The sequence below is a fragment of the Schistocerca cancellata genome, chromosome 1, assembly GCF_023864275.1.
Source record: "Schistocerca cancellata isolate TAMUIC-IGC-003103 chromosome 1, iqSchCanc2.1, whole genome shotgun sequence".
In the NCBI taxonomy this organism is placed as follows: domain Eukaryota; kingdom Metazoa; phylum Arthropoda; class Insecta; order Orthoptera; family Acrididae; genus Schistocerca; species Schistocerca cancellata.
In genome coordinates this window covers 1285098971-1285119227 of record NC_064626.1, presented here as the reverse complement: position 1 = coordinate 1285119227, position 20257 = coordinate 1285098971, and the positions used below count along the sequence as shown (strand labels likewise).

General features: G+C 44.1%; 1 protein-coding gene and 1 pseudogene across 1 annotated transcript in view; both read left to right on the top strand.

Moving 5' to 3' along the window:
- Positions 1 to 20257, top strand: part of LOC126147741 (skin secretory protein xP2-like) — an 84722-nt gene that overhangs the window by 27914 nt on the left and 36551 nt on the right. The gene's annotated exons all lie outside the window — the stretch shown is intronic.
- On the top strand, positions 2384 to 2501 carry LOC126099682 (5S ribosomal RNA; annotated as a pseudogene).

Here is a 20257-nt window from a genome sequence, read left to right as displayed (position 1 = left end):
GAAGGGACATAACAGCAGTAGATTGCCACTGGCGAAGGAAGCTTTCTTGAGTGAAAGAAGAAACTGCAAACGTTTGAAATGTACTGCTGTCAGATAACTTCAAAAATTAAGTGGACGGTTGAAGTTCGAAATGAAGATGTACTGAAGAGAGTAGGTGAGGAAAGAAGCCTACCCAAGATTTTTACGAGAAGGGACGGGTTAGTGAGACGTGTGCGTCCATGAATACTTGACCTGGCGCTGGAAAGAGCCGTGGAATACTGATTAACATAAATAATACAAGGGGCGATGAAAAAGTTTCAGATCGAAGGCCGTACAGTCCAAAATCGGTATGCCGACGAGGTAAAATCTCCATGAACACAGAAGCATTCATCACACCGTCGCGCTGGATTGAAGATACCCGTTTGGTAAAACACAGTGTACTGCTGCGCGAAGAAGTCCGTAACTGCTCGCTGCACGTGCTCGTACGACAGGAGTCGTCGCCCTTGAAGGCCTTTTTTTTTAGGGACAGAAGGCGCGATAATCGCCCGGGGAGAGATCGGGACTATAAGGCGGGTGCTCCAGTCTCTCCCACTTCAGCTGGTGGAACGTTTGTGTTTCGACATTTGCGATGTGAGAACGTGCGTTGCACAACAGTGGTTTTCTTCAGGCATACTGACCCATACGCATTCCTGAAGTAGGGCAGCAGGGTGGGCTTTGAGACGGGTAAACATCGGGCGACACTTCACTTCCAGGGATATGATAACAACGGAACTAACACGGAAAGTCCTTATCAGTGATCTTCAATAAGAAATAGGTTATAGACGGATCGTAGCTCGTACACGCACTGATAAATTACTTCTTGTCAATTATGCCGTTGTCATATGACTGTAAATTATGAGTCGCCCGACGTTCATCTGTCCCAGAATCCGACCTGCTATGCTACTTCTTCATTCTCGGACGGATGTCTACCGATGTTTGTCCTTCGGCATTCAATAAAAGAATAATAGCCGTGGTTTTTGTTTGGACTTATTTGGTAATAACGTCGCCATAGTTCACTTTTCCGTATTTACCGTACGCACGTCGTAATGGAAATTTGTGGTAAGGAGTATGGGAACAGACTGCTGAAGTCGTCGGTGTCTAAGCTTATGCACTCCTTCATCTAACTTAAACAAACTTATGCTAAGGACAACACACACACCCATGCCCGAGGGAGGACTCGAACCTCCGACAGGGGGGAGCCACGCGAACCGTGACAAGACGCCCTGACCGCGCGGTTACCCCGCGCGGCTGCGCACGTCGTGAAGACACGAATGCCACACTAATACCTTTCCTACACACCCTTATCGGAGTCGCGCTGTCGTAAGTTGCATGCGCGCTGCAGCAGCGCCCTCAAACTGATAATAATAATAACAAATTAATAATAATAATAATAATACGTACATTCAAATATGTGTGTAGTAGCTGGAAAACATTCGCTTCCCTTGATCTTTTTTCCGTTTGTTTCTGAATTGGAAAAAAAAATTCAGTTAATCTCGTCATTTGTTTGCATCTAACATATTCAAAATATTGTCTTACAAATTATGTTGGAAGTTTAGTTTTCAGGTGCAAAGACGAGCAACGTGGACACGCTACTAGTAGGTGTCTGTGGGAGAGAACGATTGTTTTAGATTCACTCGGCAGCGTTGGAATATTTGCCCTTGCGCTTTATTGGCAGTCCTAGTGTACGCTAATCTTACCGGGAACTGGAGCCTTTAAATAAATCTGAACTGTAAGTTAGGTGAGGAGTGGAATTCGTGGTATGAATACCGTCTTACTTTTTCTTAAGTTCCATTTCAGTGACCCTGTGTAGAGGCCTTTGTATGAGGGCATACAGGGAATACAGAGAAAAATTACGAATTGGTTATTCGTTGCATCTCTGGTTCCAAATATTTTTTCTTCCCGTGGTATCATGTTCTGACTCGCTGATTTGTTTGTTGAGCTACGACATTAGGGTGTGTGTGTTTGTATGTGTGTGTGTGTGTGTGTGTGAGTGCGTGTGTGTGTGTCTGTGTGTTGTACATTCTTCGCTCGCAAAGCCACTCTTGGTTCATTAAGTTTCTCCCGATCAGGAAATAATTTCTTTCGATGAGTTGTTTCTCTGTGTTTACCACGATGCACAACTCATCGGTTAAGACAATTATGATCACTGCGACTCGTACCGTTTCCAAGTTGTATTTTAGAACATAGAAAACGTTCGTTAACGTTCTAAATTATCCTCAAAAGCACGAGAACGGTACCGAACAATTTTGAATTATTCCACCGAGCGCGGTAGCACATTGGTTAGTACGCTTGACTCGCATTCTAGAGAACGACGGTTCAAAATTACGTCCGACCACTCAGATTTAGGTCTTGAGTGATTTCCCAAGCAGACGGGCTTGCCGCAGAGGTAGCACCGGTTCCCTTCAGATCACCGAAGTTAAGCGCTGTCGGGCTGGGCTAGCACTTGGATGGGTGACCATACGGTCTGCCGAGTGCTGTTGGCAAGCGGAATGCACTCTGCCCGTGTGAGGCGAAATGAGGAGCTACTTGACTGGGAGGTGGCGGCTCCGGTCTCGGAAACTGACCTACGGCCGGGACAGCGGTGTGCTGACCACGTGCCCCTGCACATCCGCATCCAGTGACGCCTGTGTGCTGAGGATGACACGGCGGCCGGTCGGTTCCGTTGGGACTTCATGGCCTGTTCGGGAGGAGTTTAGTTTTTAGTGATTTCCCTTAATCGCTGAAGGCAAATGCCGAGATGGTTTCTGCCTTCCCTAATCCGAGCTTGTGCTCCGCCTGAAATGACCACCGTGTCGACGGGATGTTAACTATTAATGTCCTCCTCCTCCGTTGAACAATACACTGGTACCAGAGAGACAGAAGCTGTACTGGTGACAGCCACGATGTAGGACGATCACTTCAAACATGCAAATACTCGTAACAGGATCTAGCATTGCACAACCAGTATAGAGCACGATGGCTGGAGCCGCGGGTAGCACAAGGCACAAAAACCAGTGACTGACTGTGAGTGCTTTTGGAGATATCATAAGCCTCATCCACAAATACTTAAGTATGTAGCTGCTGGAATTGAAATGAACGTGTAAAATCACGGGGATAGGAGTAAGCACTTGGAAACGGTACATCGCAGAAATCAGTTGATTGTATGAAATAAATGACCGTCAGGCACCTACGAAATCCATGACCAGAATATTTTGTAAACCCCTTGAGAAGAGAAATATTCCCCGTGACTAGAAAAGAGCACACGTCTCATTCATCTATACATAATGTAGAACTACCGCCGTAAGTCACTCACATCTATTTATAGCAGATTCCTCTGCAGATTCTGAGCTCAAAAGCTGTGACCTCCCTGGAACTTAATATAGGTGGGTTAGATAAGTAATGCAACACACTTTTTCCTGAAAGCTGGTTGGTTTTATTTAGCATTCCAATACACCATCTTATTCCTCACTCTTTTGGCTACAAAATACTATTTTTCGACATTAACCTCCGGTCAATGTACGACTTGCGCTACTTTACTGTATGCCCGCAAAGTACCACGCTATTGGTCGACGCCTTGCTGCACCAGTAACCTCTCGACTACCTACGTACTGCCTCCCGCGGAGTGCATCCTCCATTGGGTCATACAGAATGAGGAAGAACAGCCCAATGTTTCGTCGCCGGTGGCGATGTGCACAAAAAACCGTCGCGATCAGCCTCTTAACGCCCAAGCAGTTCCGCACAGTTAATCCTTCGTCGGTCTTTACGGGCTTCCGCTAGGCGGCGTGGAACCCAGCGGTGACACACGTCTCAGTACCCCAACCGGTGGACGTGTGTTAGCACTACCGACAGAGACGTCCAGGTGTGCAGCGTGGTGTTTGACTGTGATGCGTGGATCACCACTAATGGGAGTGCCCGGCAGGTTCCAACCGTGCAGGAGTCACAACTGTGTGCGACCGGCCGGCTCGCAGGAGATCACACAGGTTTGCACGACCTCGCTGTGTTGACGATGGTGGGCGCCCCGCCCGACGACTCGCTGTGCTTTTGTTCACTGCCAGGTCTTCGTGGACATACTACAAGCGCCTGTCAATGTTTGTGAAGCTCTGGTTTTCCGCCAAAAGAAACTCAATGACAGCTCTCTGCTTGGAAGACCCCCTCCGATACAGACGCCATTTTGAAGGGTACCTATAGGGCTGCCACCTATCGGAACTTCATGGAACTATAGGGACTGAAGTGGGTATACTTCCCGATGTCCGACAACAAATTCCGCGTGTTTTTCAGCCGCAACTGGCCGAAAAAAAAAATGTTCGAGTACTTATTGAAAGCCCCTCCTATTGTACGTAGAAACAGGATGGGTTCCGAAATAGTCATAATGCGAAACTCACCTTTCCATACTTTTTTTTTAATGTTGTGGATAGCTGAAACCAGATTGATCCGGTGTTCCTAGACTTTAGAAAAACTTGTTAGTTAGTACTGCATTGACGCCGTTTAGAGAAACGTGTTCCTATCGGTTACCCAACCAGGTAAACCCGAAATTTCCTGCCACGCGGAACGCAGCACGCTATGCTGAACGGAGAATCACCTACAGTCACTGAATTTGTTGGCCGTGCGGTTCTAGGCGCTACAGTCTGGAGCCGCGAGACCGCTACGGTCGCAGGTTCGAATCCTGCCTCGGGCATCGCTGTGTGTGATGTCCCTAGGTTAGTTAGGTTTACGTAGTTCTAAGTTCTAAGGGACTGATGACCTCAGAAGTTGAGTCCCATAGTGCTCAGAGCCATTTGAACCACTGAAGTTGTATCTGGTGAGCCTCAGATTGGCGTCATACGACCGTTCTGTTTATTCTATACTTTGCTGACTTCGTAGTGTTAGTTTCAATCCCAAGCTTTTCGCAGATGGTACAGTCGTGTACGAGGAAATTCTGTAGGGCACAAATTGCAGTAATAATCAGATCTGGACGCAATATCAGCTTCGTGCTGAGAATGACAACTAGCGCATAGTATAGAGAGGTGCAAAGCTGTACGCGAGGCACCATTACCGTGTATCTTTTGAATACGGATTATGTGAGTCGCAGCTAACATCAGCCACGCCATACGTGTATTCGGGAGCAACAGAATGTAGAGGCATTAAGTGGAAGGCGCACATACGCCCACTTTTGCGTAGTTCAAACGACGGGCTTTGATTTATTGCTACGTGCGGAAATATTTTCATGTAGCACGTAGCTCAACAAGCAGTAATTTCTTAATAAATTGGGATCCCATTAATAGAATCTTAGGATGGTTTATGTGACAACAGACGCCAGCTGTACACTGCTGTAACTATGAATTTCTTTTCGGCGTGAACATGTAGTTCGTGCGAAGAATTTAGAGTTAAAGATGCCATCGTAAAGCTATGTTCTGCTTGGTATAATGTGTGTGTGTTTGTTTTGGATGCAGTGGTTTTGAGACAACGATGATTGGCGACGGTTACAAATATAGTCCGATTTTGGTCACAGTTACAAATACAATCCGATTAAAATTACTTGGTGGTTCACACTTCACGCGTTGTAGCTGGTTTCATCCAATCAGAGCGCTCAACGTCAAGCCCGAACCGTTCTCCGCTGCCAGACTGTCACAACAATTACCTCACTTCCAGTTTCTCGTCCGGTTTTCTTTCTTGGTGTGTTTGTATCCAGAATAATGGGTCTGGCCCTTTTATTTCGTATTTTATCACATACGATAACAACACAAAAAAACGACACACATGCGCAGAGATGCCAACAACATATACACGTTTCATACATAGCACTAACGGAACAGTACCGGATCCTTCAGCGCAAGACGCGATCCAGCGTCACATATACAGATATTATAAACACGGCGATCGGCTTAGTTTAGGTAAGTTTCGTACGACACTGCATGAAGCCGAAATTTTTGAAGACAGCAACTCAGTGTTGCGACCGCATCACCATAATCATAAAAGTAGCATAATGTAGTGGCGTAGCGCAGCGGTTAGGGTACTGACTTGACGTGAAGAAAGTCGTAGGTTCGAGTCTCGTCAAATGCACCAACTATTTTATTTATAAATCTAATCAAAATACTTTGATTACTATTTTTATTCAGTTAATTGTTTTAAATGTATTTCTTCATTTCTAGTCCTTTGCTGCGTCATTTTCGTCAACATACTGATTTTTTTATTCGGTCATATTTTGCTTCCTATCATTCGTTTTTCGTTTGGGAGCCGCCTTTGTCGTCTGTAATCCGAAACCAAGCGCCAACCAGTACTGCCCATCTTTTGGTAACGTGGCAACTCGTATAGCCGGTGTGAGCATAGTTTCCCGATGTGCAATGAGAGCGAGAAATTACACTTTGCTTTTAGCGCTAAAACTGAAAATTTTCCATCCTGAGTTTGTTCGATGAGGTTAGCTTTAATCACCGTGAGGAAAGCGATCGTGACTTTGGTCCCGACCCATGTTGTTGACCGCCGTTTTCTCGGATATATTGCACATCACGAAGTTGTGGTAAGGTTATTACTTGAGTTTAAATTGAGGGCCACAAATCGATTCGCATGCTGCAGTTCACTCATTGCTCAGTTGTTGGCAGAGCACGTCGAATTTCCGTATCATACCTCGCGGCGACCGCTTCCGACATTGGTCAGCGTTACACATTAGCAGCATTTGTGTTTCGCCTATTAGCGAGCGGTAGCGAACAACCGATGTGGCAACACTGCAGCGGCAAGTAACAGACCTCACCTGTCAACTAATTTTAATCAAACTGTACGCGTTTTGTGGATGAAGAGATGCTTTCAAAGTGTGTATTTAACTAACTGAAACCGCACAGTCTGTATCCTGTTTTCGACCTTCAGTAACGCGATGGTCCCTAGTAACCAGGGGTACCTCATAATTTTCCACATCGTATCGAGATGTGGCCGATATAATCTATGGAACAGGGTGCTAATTTGCTATTTGATGCAATTCGTCCTCAAAAGTCGACGCTTTCTAAATGCGTAGGTGCCTAGCGCTGTAGGAAAGAATGTTCTTGATTACGTTCAGGCCACTGGGGTGGCAGAAGTTTAGCCTTTCCAATGTTTCGAATGAATTGCAAACACTTTCATTTAAGGGGAAAAGGTTCTAAATATTCTATGAATTTTTCGATTCCAGTTTGCATCTTAAAACAGGAGAGCGATTGCTACGGGCTGGCCCGTTACCCTTCGCAAACTTTTCCGAAGAAAATCGTTCGTTAACCGAGCAGAAATTAGTTTCCAAAGACTTCATATTCGCTAGAACTTTCCACCCTCTTCAGTTTTAAAGTTTAATAACTGGAACAAAGGCGCTATGAAATAAAGAAATCACATCTCGTTGTTTTTCATTGGCTGTCAGAATCGATATGGCGCATGGCAGGGTACCCACAAGTTCTTCATCGTGTCTCGAACTCTTACCGGAGCTTAAGCCTTCCAAGTGGGTATGACAGGAATATTTTCATTTCGTGTGTTTTCCTAGCTTCGTAGGTGATAACGACGGTAGCTATCATAAAGATGTACAACGACTTTCTGGATATAAGCTAATCATGTGCAACTTGTTCGTAGTTTTTGAGCTTCGTCTCGCTGTAAGGGTGAAACACATCTGCCTGGTTGACACGATGTTTGACACACTGTTTGTTCTACATATGACCGGCCTATTCTGCGATCATTACGTAGAAATGTTATGTTTTTAGTCTTTTTGTCTCTAACGCTGATTTGCTGTAGTTATCCTTTCTAACTGTTCATTTCAGCAAAGTGTCTCGCGCCCTTGCATCCCCCCTTTCCCCTCCCCCCCTCCTTTCCCCGTCCCCACCTTTAGCTACAGTTCTCACTGCCTATCCATATGATCTTTCCGCTTCTTTAAGTTGTACATCAAACATTTTTTATCATTGACTTGTTGCAGGACCTCTTCATTCCTTTTTACATCATTTCTATTAAAATAGTGTCACATATTTTATTCGAATTATTGCTTGTGGGACAAATAAAAATATTTCCAGTCTTTGAATTTAAACTTGCAAAGAGTATCGAACCATAGATGCTTATGAGGAACGAACCAAAGCAAAGTTATAACTAATGCTCACACCATCGTGGTTTCAGTGTTCAAAGTTATCAAAACATGTTGCATGAAACAATGACTCTAGAAGCAAGAACAAAAGAAAATTTTTTACTATAAGATACTCTGTTGTTCAAGGGTGTACTGGAAAACGAAAATAGTAACATCTGAGAACCATCGTAAGAATAATATAGATTCGCATGTAGGTATAGACAATAAACAAGTTTTTGACATGTTTACACCTAGCAGATGACCACTTGTGGCAGTGACCACCTTTTGTCTCAGTGTATGTGTTCGGTTCTGTAGATGTATCGCATTTCAATTAGGGTGCTGCTGCCATATTCATATGATGTGCTGTGACGTATGATCGTCGTTTGATGTTTTGTAAATGTTAATTTTGTGATGGAAACCGGTAGCTATAATATTAAACTACAAAACAGCTACGTGTCATGCATAAAAAATAGTAACAGCTCGTGGCCTTCAAAACATTTTCAGAATTAAAGTGGTGGATGCAACATGTTGTGCATAACTGGCTGTGCTCGGATCAGTTTCTGGCAACGGGATGTTCATTTAACTGTGGTATTCAGGCGAGTGTCCATTTACTTACATGCAGAACTCATAGCGCCTTCTAAACAACCAGCGGACGTCGTGTGAAGTTGCTGCTGTCACGGATCTACAGGCTTCCTCGTTCAACTATTTGATGTCGTGTACAGGGCAGATCTGAATACACTAAGAAACAGAAAAACCCAAAAGCCACAGATTTCAAACAGTACATCGAAGAAGCGTGTTGCTTCGTGCACCATCAATTTTACGGCTTGTGCGCAGGTGTCTTAGGAGGTGCACCGAGTTGTGTATTCAGGTAAACGTGCGCCCACATGAACATTCCGCCACCAGAGCATTCATCTGAACACAGTCAAATATGTACAACATGCTGCGTCAACTCTGAATGATTCCACGAGGGGCATTCAGTAAGTAATGTAACACTTTTTTTTTAAAGAAGATTGGTTTTATTCAGGATTTCAATACACTATTTTATTTCTCACGGCTTTGACTACAAAACGCTATTTTTCGACATAATCTTCGTTCAATGGGACCGCGTAACGGCAACTTACTAGGAGGGTCTGTATGGCCACGTTGTTGTGCTCATGACGGACGCCTCGCCCAAACGCTAACCGTACTTTTCCCCACAGCCAGATCTTCGTAGACATTCTGCAACCGCCATCGAATATTTGAGACGCTCTGGTTTTGCGCCAAAAGACAATGACAGCCCTCTGCGTGGAACGCACCCCTGTTACAGACGCCATTTTGAAGGCTACGTATAGGGCCGCTACCTATCGGAACTTCGTGAAACTACAGGGTCGTAAGCGGAATATTGTACCATATCCCACAAAAAATGTCTCATTTTTCTCAACCTAAATTGGCCCAGAAAAAGAATGTGTTGCATTATTCACTGAACGCCCCCTAGTAGCGTGCTCATGAAAATTGACAGACGTTTGATTTAAATCGATTTGCACAGAGTCGGTTTAAATACATGAGCTATGTGATAGGAAAAATGTTACAGTACCGCGATATTGTCATACCTTTATTGAAAGGAAAACGTTTCTTACATCTAGCTGTCGAAATAAGTATTCCTTTCACTTATTATTCTGTAAGTTATAAGGGAAACCACCTTAACTTTAACACTCTGTATGTGGTAAATAGTGTTGACAAAGGACAGGAGCGCTTGCTACTCTTGTGTTTTCAAACCTGTGCGCTAAACCGTTTCACAGCTTCGTGGTTACTTTATGCCTTGCGTATAACTCCTCAATTAATCTCCAATCCTTCGAGTTCACCTTTTTCAGTTTTTGAATTTCCGTCATCCGGCCGCATTTCATTCGGTCAGGACTTTTCCGGATCTATCTGCGTTTTCTCAAACCAAGTCGCTGCAAAGTAGTCTCGAGTTAATTTTGCACTCAACAAGTAAGCCAGAAAGTACCTAATATAAGGCTTTGTGTCCGCTAACAGCTGTAAATCTTAAACATAAATTTTTATTATTTAAACAGACAAAGTCAGTAGAAATCGTACCTAAGACCGAGTTGACAAAACTTTCAAACAGTTAGGTATAATAATTCAGCTTAACCGCTTCAGACTTATTATCCACAGAGGCACCAGAACGAATTTGGATTACTTTAGTGAATTGGTTAAGTTAACTTTCTACAAGCTTGAAAGTAGAGGGCGGTAAATATTGAATCAGTCGCATAACATCAGCTTCATAAAAATTTCGTGGCTTCTCCGAAGTTGGCATCTGGGGTAGTATTTCTGCTCTCGCTTTTAATTGTCGATTTCACATCAAACTCGAGTAATTCCCGCATTCTCAACAAAACTCAGTCTTGAAAAAAAAAATCGGTCTTCTTGTAATAAAACCAGATTAGAATTCAAGTAACTTTCATACAAATGCAATTATTTCATCTTTCTTGATCGGTAATAGATCATTATTCACTTTCAACGATGTGCTTTATTTGCACGTTGTCCTTAAAATAACATCGATGTTGAGTTTAAGCGGTCAAGACAAGAACTGAACTAACAACCATTACATTTTCCTTTACCCGTTGATCGTGTACTTTTGTTTGTTTGATCGTCCACTTGTAGTTGTTTGTTATATACATTTATCTGATTTCAATGAGAGGGCGAAAACACACGCCGTCTGGATAGGGTGTTCTAGCGCACGATGGCCTTCGCCTGGTGAACAATAGCGGTCAGTTGTCCACCTGGTGGCTGCACCAAAGATGGTGCCCTCGTCGCGCGGCTGCGTCCTCACGCGGCACGTAGCAGATAGGAACCAGTCTACTTGTTATTCAACCGTAGATACAAGCCATTTAAAAGCAACCACACAAATAACATTGCCAATAATCTTACGCCTGTAAAATACATACAGCATACGATTATCTGCAAACTGAGCGGTAGAAGACAGAGTGTAATTGCCTTAATACTCGGTTACGCTAAAAACTTTAGATGCAATGATTCCACGTTCACTAGTAATGCATCACTGTAACGGTACAAACAGGATCCTGCACGAACGGTAAAACGGGAAAGGCCAGACCGTGTAGTGACCTAAGGCCTCACAACGCACAGAAGTCCCGTCATAATGACCCAGCTTCGTACGGGGCGGGAAAAAGTTTTACGCTGGACCCCAGCCGCGATGGGAGGAATTCAGTCACAACTGTGAAATTTGCGGCGATGGGTTCTGCTCCTGCGCGGAACTAATGGCGGACATCTTTATGAAAGATAATAACTGCCGCCTCGCCCTTCCACCCCAGGCGGACAAAAGAAGAGGAAATTAGCGGCGGCGGTTAATTAAGCCGGCTGGTGTGGCGAGGCCCGGCGCTGTGAATCAGTCGGCGGCCATCGGGCTGGAAGTTCATTCGGCGGCCGCCTCATTAGCAGCGGGGGGGCGCCTCGGATTAACGTTTACGGTTCTGCTCTGGTCCGGTCTGCTCTGCCACCCGCCACTCGTTCGGCCAACGCTAATTTGTTGCCGCGTAATCCGAGCAGAAGGGTGAGTGACGTCACGAGCACGGCAGGTGTGTACGGGCGCGCACGGACCACACGCGCTCTCCAGAACCTGCCCGCGTGCTACACGAGCTACAGGAAATGGCGTTCGTTTACTCCAAGAAATGACGAGGACCGAAAATCGCGGTAGGCGTAGTGATCGGAAAAAACCCTCCGAAGACGAAAATGTCGAGAAGGGGCAACCACACTGCCGCGACCATTCTTAGCTTCGAGTGAGGGAACTGGTGACCTGCTCGTACAGCACTTGCGGCGATTTAACGCGTATACACAATCGGAAGGTATGTAAAAATTACAGTTGCAATTCTCTGTGACAGGTGGAACTACGGATGGGAAAAGCCGACCGGTTAAATCTACACTACTGGCCATTAATATTGCTACACGAAGAAGAAATGCAGATGATAAACGGGTATTCATTGGACAAATATATTATACTAGAACTGACAGGTGATTACATTTTCACGCAGTTTCGGTGCATAGATCCTGAGAAATCAGTATCCAGAACAACCATCTCTGGCCGTGATAACGGCCTTGATACGCCTGGGCATTGAGTCAAACAGTGCTTGGATGCCGTGTACAGGCACAGCTGCCAATGCAGCTTCAACACGATACCACAGTTCATCAATAGTAGTGACTGGCGTATTGTGACGAGCCAGTTGCTCGGCCACAATTGACCGGACGTTTTCAATTGGTGACAGATCTGGAGAATGACCTGGCCAGGGCAGCAGTCGAACATTTTCTGTATCCAGAAAGGCCCGTACAGGACCTGCAACATGCGGTCGTGCATTATCCTGCTGAAATGTAGGGTTTCGCAGGGATCGAATGAAGGGTAGAGCTACGGATCGTAATACATCTGAAATGTAACGTCCACTGTTCAGGGTGCCATCAATGCGAACGAGAGGTGACCGAGACGTGTAAGCAATGGCACCCCTTACTATCACGCCAGGTGATACGCCAGTATGGCGATGACGAATACACGCTTCCAATGTGCGTTCACCGCGATGTCACCAAACACGGATGCAAACGTTATGATGCTGTAAACAGAACCTGGATTCATCCGAAAAAATGACGTTTTCCCATTCGTGCACTCAGGTTCGTCGTTGAGTACACCACCGTAGGCGCTCCTGTCTGTGATGCAGCGTCAAGGGTAACCGCAGCCATGGTCTCCGAGCTGACAGTCCATGCTGCTGCAAACGTCGTGGAACTGTTCGTACAGATGGTTGTTGTCTTGCAAACATCCCCATCTGTCGACTCAGGGATCGAAACGTGGCTGCACAATCCGTCCATGCGGATAAGATGCCTGTCATCTCGACTGCTAGTGATACGAGGCCGTTGGGATCCAGCACGGCGTTCCGTATTACCCTCCTGCACCCACCGATTCCATATTCTGCTAACAGTCATTGGATCTCGACCAACGCGAGCAGCAGTGTCGCGATACGATAAACCGGAATCGCGATAGGCTACAATCCGACCTTTATCAAAGTCGGAAACGTGATGGTACACATTTCTCCTCCGCCGGTCAACTGCTGTTTGTGTATGAGAAATCGGTTGGAAACTTTCCTCATGTCAGCACGTTGTAGGTGTCGCCACCGACGCCAGTCTTGTGTGAATGCTCTGAAAAGCTAATCATTTGCATATCACAGCATCTTCTTCCTGTCGGTTAAATTTCGCGTCTGTAGCACGTCATCTTCGTGGTGTAGCAATTTTAATGGCCAGTACTCTAATAACCGGTATTTTAGTTTTGAATAACCGGTATTTCTCGGTCTTTCTTTGCTCTTGGTTATGACAGGTGTTTTTCATTTTTTTACTGATCACTGGTTAAAAGCGGAAATCACGTTTAGCCATAGCAGCAGTGCTAATTGTTTTGGTTTTTAAATGAAACGTTTTTATGTTTGCGTCATTTTTATTCGTAATCTTCTTTTGCTTTGAAATATTGCGTTATTATAGAAAATGGGAAAAGCGATCAGTTGTATTTTAATAAAAATTCCGACCGAAACGAGCAACAGATTCATGGTATGAGAACTGGCACAGTATTAGTGAAACAGTGATGTACCTGCTACCACGTGGCACGGCCTGTTGGATGGTTCACGAGTAGACGTTGTGCGCAAGACTAGCGCCTCGTGGTCTGCACGGTAGTTCCTCGCCGTCGTCGCTGGACACCGGTTGCATCACAGAGTGACACCATCGCTAGTCTAAAAGTATCTTACAAAGTCCCGTACCAATTCAGTAAAATGCTCTGTTTGCTTTAAAAGGCTACGAACGGTGGGAGCCACAACTAACTTACGACATCATCTAAGAAGATAACTTAAGACTCAAAAATTCATTCTTAGTTTACAATAAAAATAGAAAGTAGGTGAGCTGCTAGCTATGTCTACATAATCCATCTTTATCTGCTTGAAACTCTTGAAAACGGACGAATTAACACGAAAAGTAGAGTTCTTAAACCTCACGTTTCGCCTTTTAGCTCTGACGATGCGTAATGCCTAATGCAAAGCTTTGTTGCTCCTGGCTCCCGGGGTGGGTAGCGATCGGGTTTGACTTCAGGGCACAGCTGGTTGTGACTGAAGGAACTATGACTGCACAACGGTACGCCACCGACATTCCGCATCCTCATGCATCACCTCTCATGCGACAGTATCATAGAGCCATTTTTGATCAGACAGTGCTCACCCACACATCTCGCTTGCGTCTATGCACTACGTAATTTTGAGATACTATCGTCGTAAAAATTTCCCCAGATCTGATCCAGACAGAACATGTTGACAATTTTAGACCTATTTCTATTCCACCAGTGTATGCTAAATTATTGAAAAGGCTGTGTATGTAAGGATAATTGATCATTTTATATCACACAATTTGCTATCAAATGAACAGTTAGGCTTTAGAAGTCGTTTAACAACTGAAAATGCTATATTTTCTGTACTGAGGTACTGGATGGGTGAAACAAAAGGTTTCGAACGATAGGCATATTCTTTTTTATTTAAGTAAGGCGTTTGATTGTGTTGATCACAAAATATTGCTCCAGAAGTTGGACCCATTACGGAATACGGGGAGTAGCTCACAATTGGTTGACCTCTTACTTCAGCAACACACGGCAGAAGGTCATTATTGTCATTATACACACTGTTGGGAATGACTGTGATGTGGGGTCTGCGTGGGGTACATTCAAGTGGGGGGGGGGGGGGGTTGAGGTGCCCCAGGCATCAGTGTTGGGACCACTCCTGTTCCTTATTTATATAAGTGATATGCCCTCTAGTATTATGGGTAAGTCTAAAATATTTCTGTTTGCTGATGACACTAGCTTGGTAGCAAAGGATGTTGTGTGCAACATTGGCTCGGTTTCAAATAGTGCAGTACATGACCTAAGTTCATGACTTGTAGGAAATAAACTAACGCTAAATCACAGCAAGACTCGGTTTTTACAGTTTCTAACACACAATACAACTAAACCCGCCGTTTTAATTTCACGGAACGGGCATATGGTTAGTGAAACTGAACAGTTCAAATTTCTAGGTGTTCAGATAGATAGTAAGCTGTCGTGGAAAGCCCACGTTCGGGATCTTGTTCAAAGACTTAATACTGCCATTTTTACTGTTCGAATTATCTGAAGTGAGTGGCCGTTCGACTCGGAAATTAGCCTACTTTGCTTATTTTCATTCGCGTATGTCGTACGGTGTTCTATTTTGGGGTAGCTCTTCCCATTCTAAAAGGATATTTTGGCTCAGAAACGGGCGGTTCGGGCAGTAAGTGGGGTAAGTTCACGAACCTCTTGTCGACCCCTGTTCACGAGTCTGGGTATTTTGACATTGGCTTCTCAATATATGTATATTCCTTACTGTCATTTCTTGTTAACACTATTAGATTAGTCCGAAGAATAAGCAGCTTTCACTCGGTTAATACTCGGCAGAAACCAAACCTGCATTTGCAGTATACTGCTGCAGCCATTTTCAATAAGCTACCGCTCGAATTCAAAAATCTTAGCATTAATGCACGTGCTTTCAAATCGAAACTGAAGCATTTTCTCATGGGTCACTCCTTCTATTCCGTCGAGGAGTTCCTTGAAAAATTAAGCTGATTCATGTTGTATTGTTGATTGCGTTTTACTTAAACGTCAGGTTTGACTTTTTTTGGATTCATAAACATTTTATTTTTAACTGTTATTACTTTTGCGTTGTAATTTCATCTACTGACACGTTCCATGAGCTTGGAGATTTGCTCCTCAATTTGGTCTTCCGAAACGTGACGTGCAAATAAATAAATAAACGTGTGGGCCCACGTCGGATGTTATTTCTGTCTCAATGGCAGTATCCGGGATGTCACTCACGAGTTACAATTTTTGAGGAAGCTTTACTCATGATAGGATTCAATGATTTATTTATTCAAATAAGAAAACAATTACAGTACATGGTAGTTACCATTACAAACAAATGAAAGAAAGAATTATCCAGCTACACTGCTATTGTCAAAAATCTTGCAACTTCGGTTGCACGCAGTGTCGCAAGCTGATCTTCTGTGCAACATGCGGGGCATAGTTGAGAACGCAGTGGGTGTTCTATGGTGTGTCACAGCTGGTGGTGTCCACTGGCAAGTGCCATTTCTGGAGGCTACTCCCAGATCTCCCAGCTCCAGAACGAAGACAGTTTAGTGACCTCCACAATATCCAGGTGGCAGGGTGTACAGAGGGAAATACCAGGCAGAATTATTCTCAAGTCCAGTGATCCACAATTGTTTTTTTGCTGTAGCTGCTGTTGTTTGCAGCACTGAAGTAAGTGTTCTTCAGCAAACTTCTTTTGGACCTCAACTTTGGGGCTGCTGGAACGTACCAGTTGGTTTTCCTTATGGGCCTTATTTATTATCACCGTGCTAGGAGCTACTTCACAGCAATGATCTGCTGTCGATATTCCTGTGTGTTAGCAGAGTTTTTCTAATAGTCTGGGTTTCAGACAAACTGTAATAAGCTTACACGTTCATTTTGCACCTTGTCCCGTACCCGCACGTATACGTGAATGGATTTCTGCCAAACGTATCTGTAACATGTTGCTAGTTCTCAGGGTTTGTGATCGAAAGCTATCACTTATCTTGCGAAAAATATTATTTTGGCTTCGACCTCCATTTTAATACTGTCGCAATGCTGCTTGTAGGTCAGAGTACGATTCCGAGCGACTCCCAGATATTTTGGATGAGTTATACTAACTACCTGTATCTCTTGCCTTGTGACGACGTTCTTGGTTGTGCTTAAGATAAACGCACACAGTTGCGTTTTAGCTGGGTTTGCACTCAGCTCCCTAAACGCGTCCGGCAGATGGGCTTCAACATTTTCAAAAGACTTCCCTTGACTCGCAAGTGCCAGATCATCGGCATGAAGAAAACGTGTGTTCACCGGAGGTGGTTGATCATTGGTGTAGATACAAAAACTTTACGATACCCTTCCGAACCAAATCAGTCTATGCATCCAGATAAGAGGGCGTCCAATGTTGAACTGATAAGTGGGCTCATACTGTCGAGTTCTTTGAAAATCTGATTCCATTTTTTAATCACTGAAATAATGTCATACAGGCTCTCGACCCCGTTTCGTTTCGTTTCATTTCATCCCACCGTTGTGGGAGCTTCACCTTTTGTTTTGAGGCAGCATAAAATGGCGGTATTGTGTGATTTCTATTGAACACAGTACAGTTTTCGCGCCCTTTGCTAAGATGATGTAAACTGTGAAGGAAAACCGCTTGTTGAATCAGTCCTTGCATTCATGTCAGACGAGGGCGTCAGTGGAAATATCATGAAGGCAGGTGTACACTGCTGCCGCAATAATTGGGTTTTATATTCCGGAACTAATTTGTCCGCAGTGTACACCTCACATATAGAAACGTTAAAAGACGATAACGTATAGACAAAACGTTACACAATTCACACACGGATAGAGCATACGAGTTCCCTCGATGAGGTGAATTGACCGCTATGTCGACAGAAAGGACATCCGAAAACAGAAGTTGAAATAAAATAAACAGTTGCCAGATAATGGAAATAATGGACGCCCTACGACGGGGTAGACACTTTGAAACACACACACACGCACACACACACACACAGAGAGAGAGAGAGAGAGAGAGAGAGAGACATGGGGACTGCTATCTGTACCTACAAATCATTGTACAGTGCATGGGAGAGGGTGCTTTTTTTTACCAATATTACCACCACTCTGTCCTAGTCCTGAGAAATTAAACCTCGCTGCTGGACGGGAGTCCGAGCCGAGATATATCGCAGCGATGCCTCACCTCAACGTGCGATGCGTCTGCGTACTGCTGACCCCGAAGATCGACCGCTGATCAGCAATCTGATCAATTGCATAAGATGTAATGCGGCTGCTTAACTGCAACACTTTTGTCGAGCTATTAAGTGTGGTTGTGTGGTTTACTTTCCTTTCTGTTTGCCCTCATTCAGTAAAAACTGCTGTTACAATTTATAGTTGTTCAGGGAGCACATACCACTCTGATAAGTGAGGTTGAAGCCGGAGTTACCATATATAAGTATAAATACTGTATAATAGCTCTGACTGAAGTATCTGCTGTTAACGTGGTATTCTTGGGAAGTTATCACGTTATACTGCGCCTCATGTGGTGATACTTATGAAAAACTAGTTGCATTATTAAAGTTTCTTCGTTCTAATCAGCACGATGGATCATAATATTAAGTGGACATTTTAATTTAAATGTTTACGGCAAACCTACTCTGCAGCTATACTCAAGTCTTTTATCAATTTATTTAATGTAATACCATCTTATACTATTTATAACTAGAGTTATGGAAATTAGCATTTCTATAGGCATACCGAGATTGCTAAACCATTGTGTAAATATTACACTACTACAACACTAATAAATGCGAAAGGAATTGTACCATCACACTGCGAACATCTACACAATCCGCACTGCCTCAATGACAAAAGTACTGTTTTCTCTTAAAGTAACGACCTGTTCTCAAGAAAATTGTTTCAAAACAAGTTTAATAAATTCAGTTCTCGTTTTTATTACATTTTTACTTTCTGTTTATATACGTAATGATTTTGCAAGTGTTTATGGAGTCTGCCCTGGCAGCCAGAGACAGTGGTCGTGTGTGTGTGTGTGTGTGTGATGCCTTTCCGTGTATGTGTGTGTGTGTGTGTGTGTGTGTGTGTACGTTGTCAATATCGGAAGAAGGCAGGAGGCCGGAAGCTTACTTGTTTAGCAGTCTTTTTGTTGTGACTATCTACGACTCAACATCTCCGCTATTTAGTGAGTAGCAGCCTATCCTTTTCACAATATTATCATTATTCCGTCCTGAATTTTCCATTATTTGAGTAGATGTAAGTTGGAGGTGTGTCGTTAGCAGATTGGAAGCTCAAGAGTTTTTCACTACGAGCATACGCCGACAAAGCCCACAGGTAGGACACGGTTTGCGACGTGGATGACACGGCAGCCGGCGAGAGGTGTTATCCAGTAGGAGGGCTGGAGCGGCGCCAGGGCGCCACGGGAAGTGGTCAGCTGTGAGCGCCCGCATGCCTGCCTGCCCGCGCCCCTAATGCGCGATCAATTATTCCAGACCTCGGCCGGATATTTTACACGCTCTCCATAATTAATACGGGGCACTCCTCGTCTGCAAACAGCCTTCCACAGGCTGCCCGGTCCGCGGTCCGTAGCGCCGTCACGTGCTCCCCTTAAGGCGTCGCGTAAGTGCGGAACACATCCTACACTACCTTCTCAAAAGTATCCGGACATCTGTTAGTGCACATTAGTGTGGGGTATGGCCACCTGTATTTCGGGTTCAATTCTGCTGGGGACATTTTCATTGAGATGTGAAAGTCTGTGTAAGCAGCTCGTTCTTCCTCAACAACCGAAACAAGAGAAAGTTCTACGCTGGGATTTGGTGCGGAGTAGACTTTCTGACTCACACGCAAGGTGTTCCATTGGGTTCAGGTCGGGACTCCGGGCGAGTCACTCCATTCAGGGATATTTCTGTCCACTAAACCAAAGTTCTTTGCCACCCCGATACAGTCATAATCTCACAATTGTTCCTGGAGGCTTTTGATTGTGAGAATCATGAAATTCTTCTAGATAAGCTTAAGTATTGTGGTTTGAGTGGGACAGTGCACAAATGGTTTCATTCATACTTAACTGGAAGAATGCAGAGGTTGAAATTAGCAGTACAGATAGTCTACAAAAACCACCAGAGTCCTCTAACCGGGGAGGTATCAAGAATGGTGTTCCACAGGGTTCAGTCTTGCGTCCCTTATTGTTCTTAATATATATTAACGACTTGCCACTCTATATTCGTGAAGATGCAAAGTTAGTTCTTTTTGCTGATGATACAAGTATAGCAATCACACCCAACAAATAAAAATCGGCTGAGGAAATTGCAAATAATGTCTTTCAGAAAATTATTAAGTGATTCTCTGCAAATGGACTCTCACAAAATTCTGAGAAACCACAGTTTATTCCATTCTGTACAGTAAATTGCATAACACGATTGATAAATATACACTATGAACGGAAGTCTGTCGTTTAGGCAGAATACTCAAAATTTCTGGATGTGTGCACTGATGAGAAATTGAATTGGAAGAAACACATCGACGATCTGCTGAAACGTTTACGTTCAGCTACTTATGCTATTAGGGTTATTGCAAATTTTGGAGGTAAACAT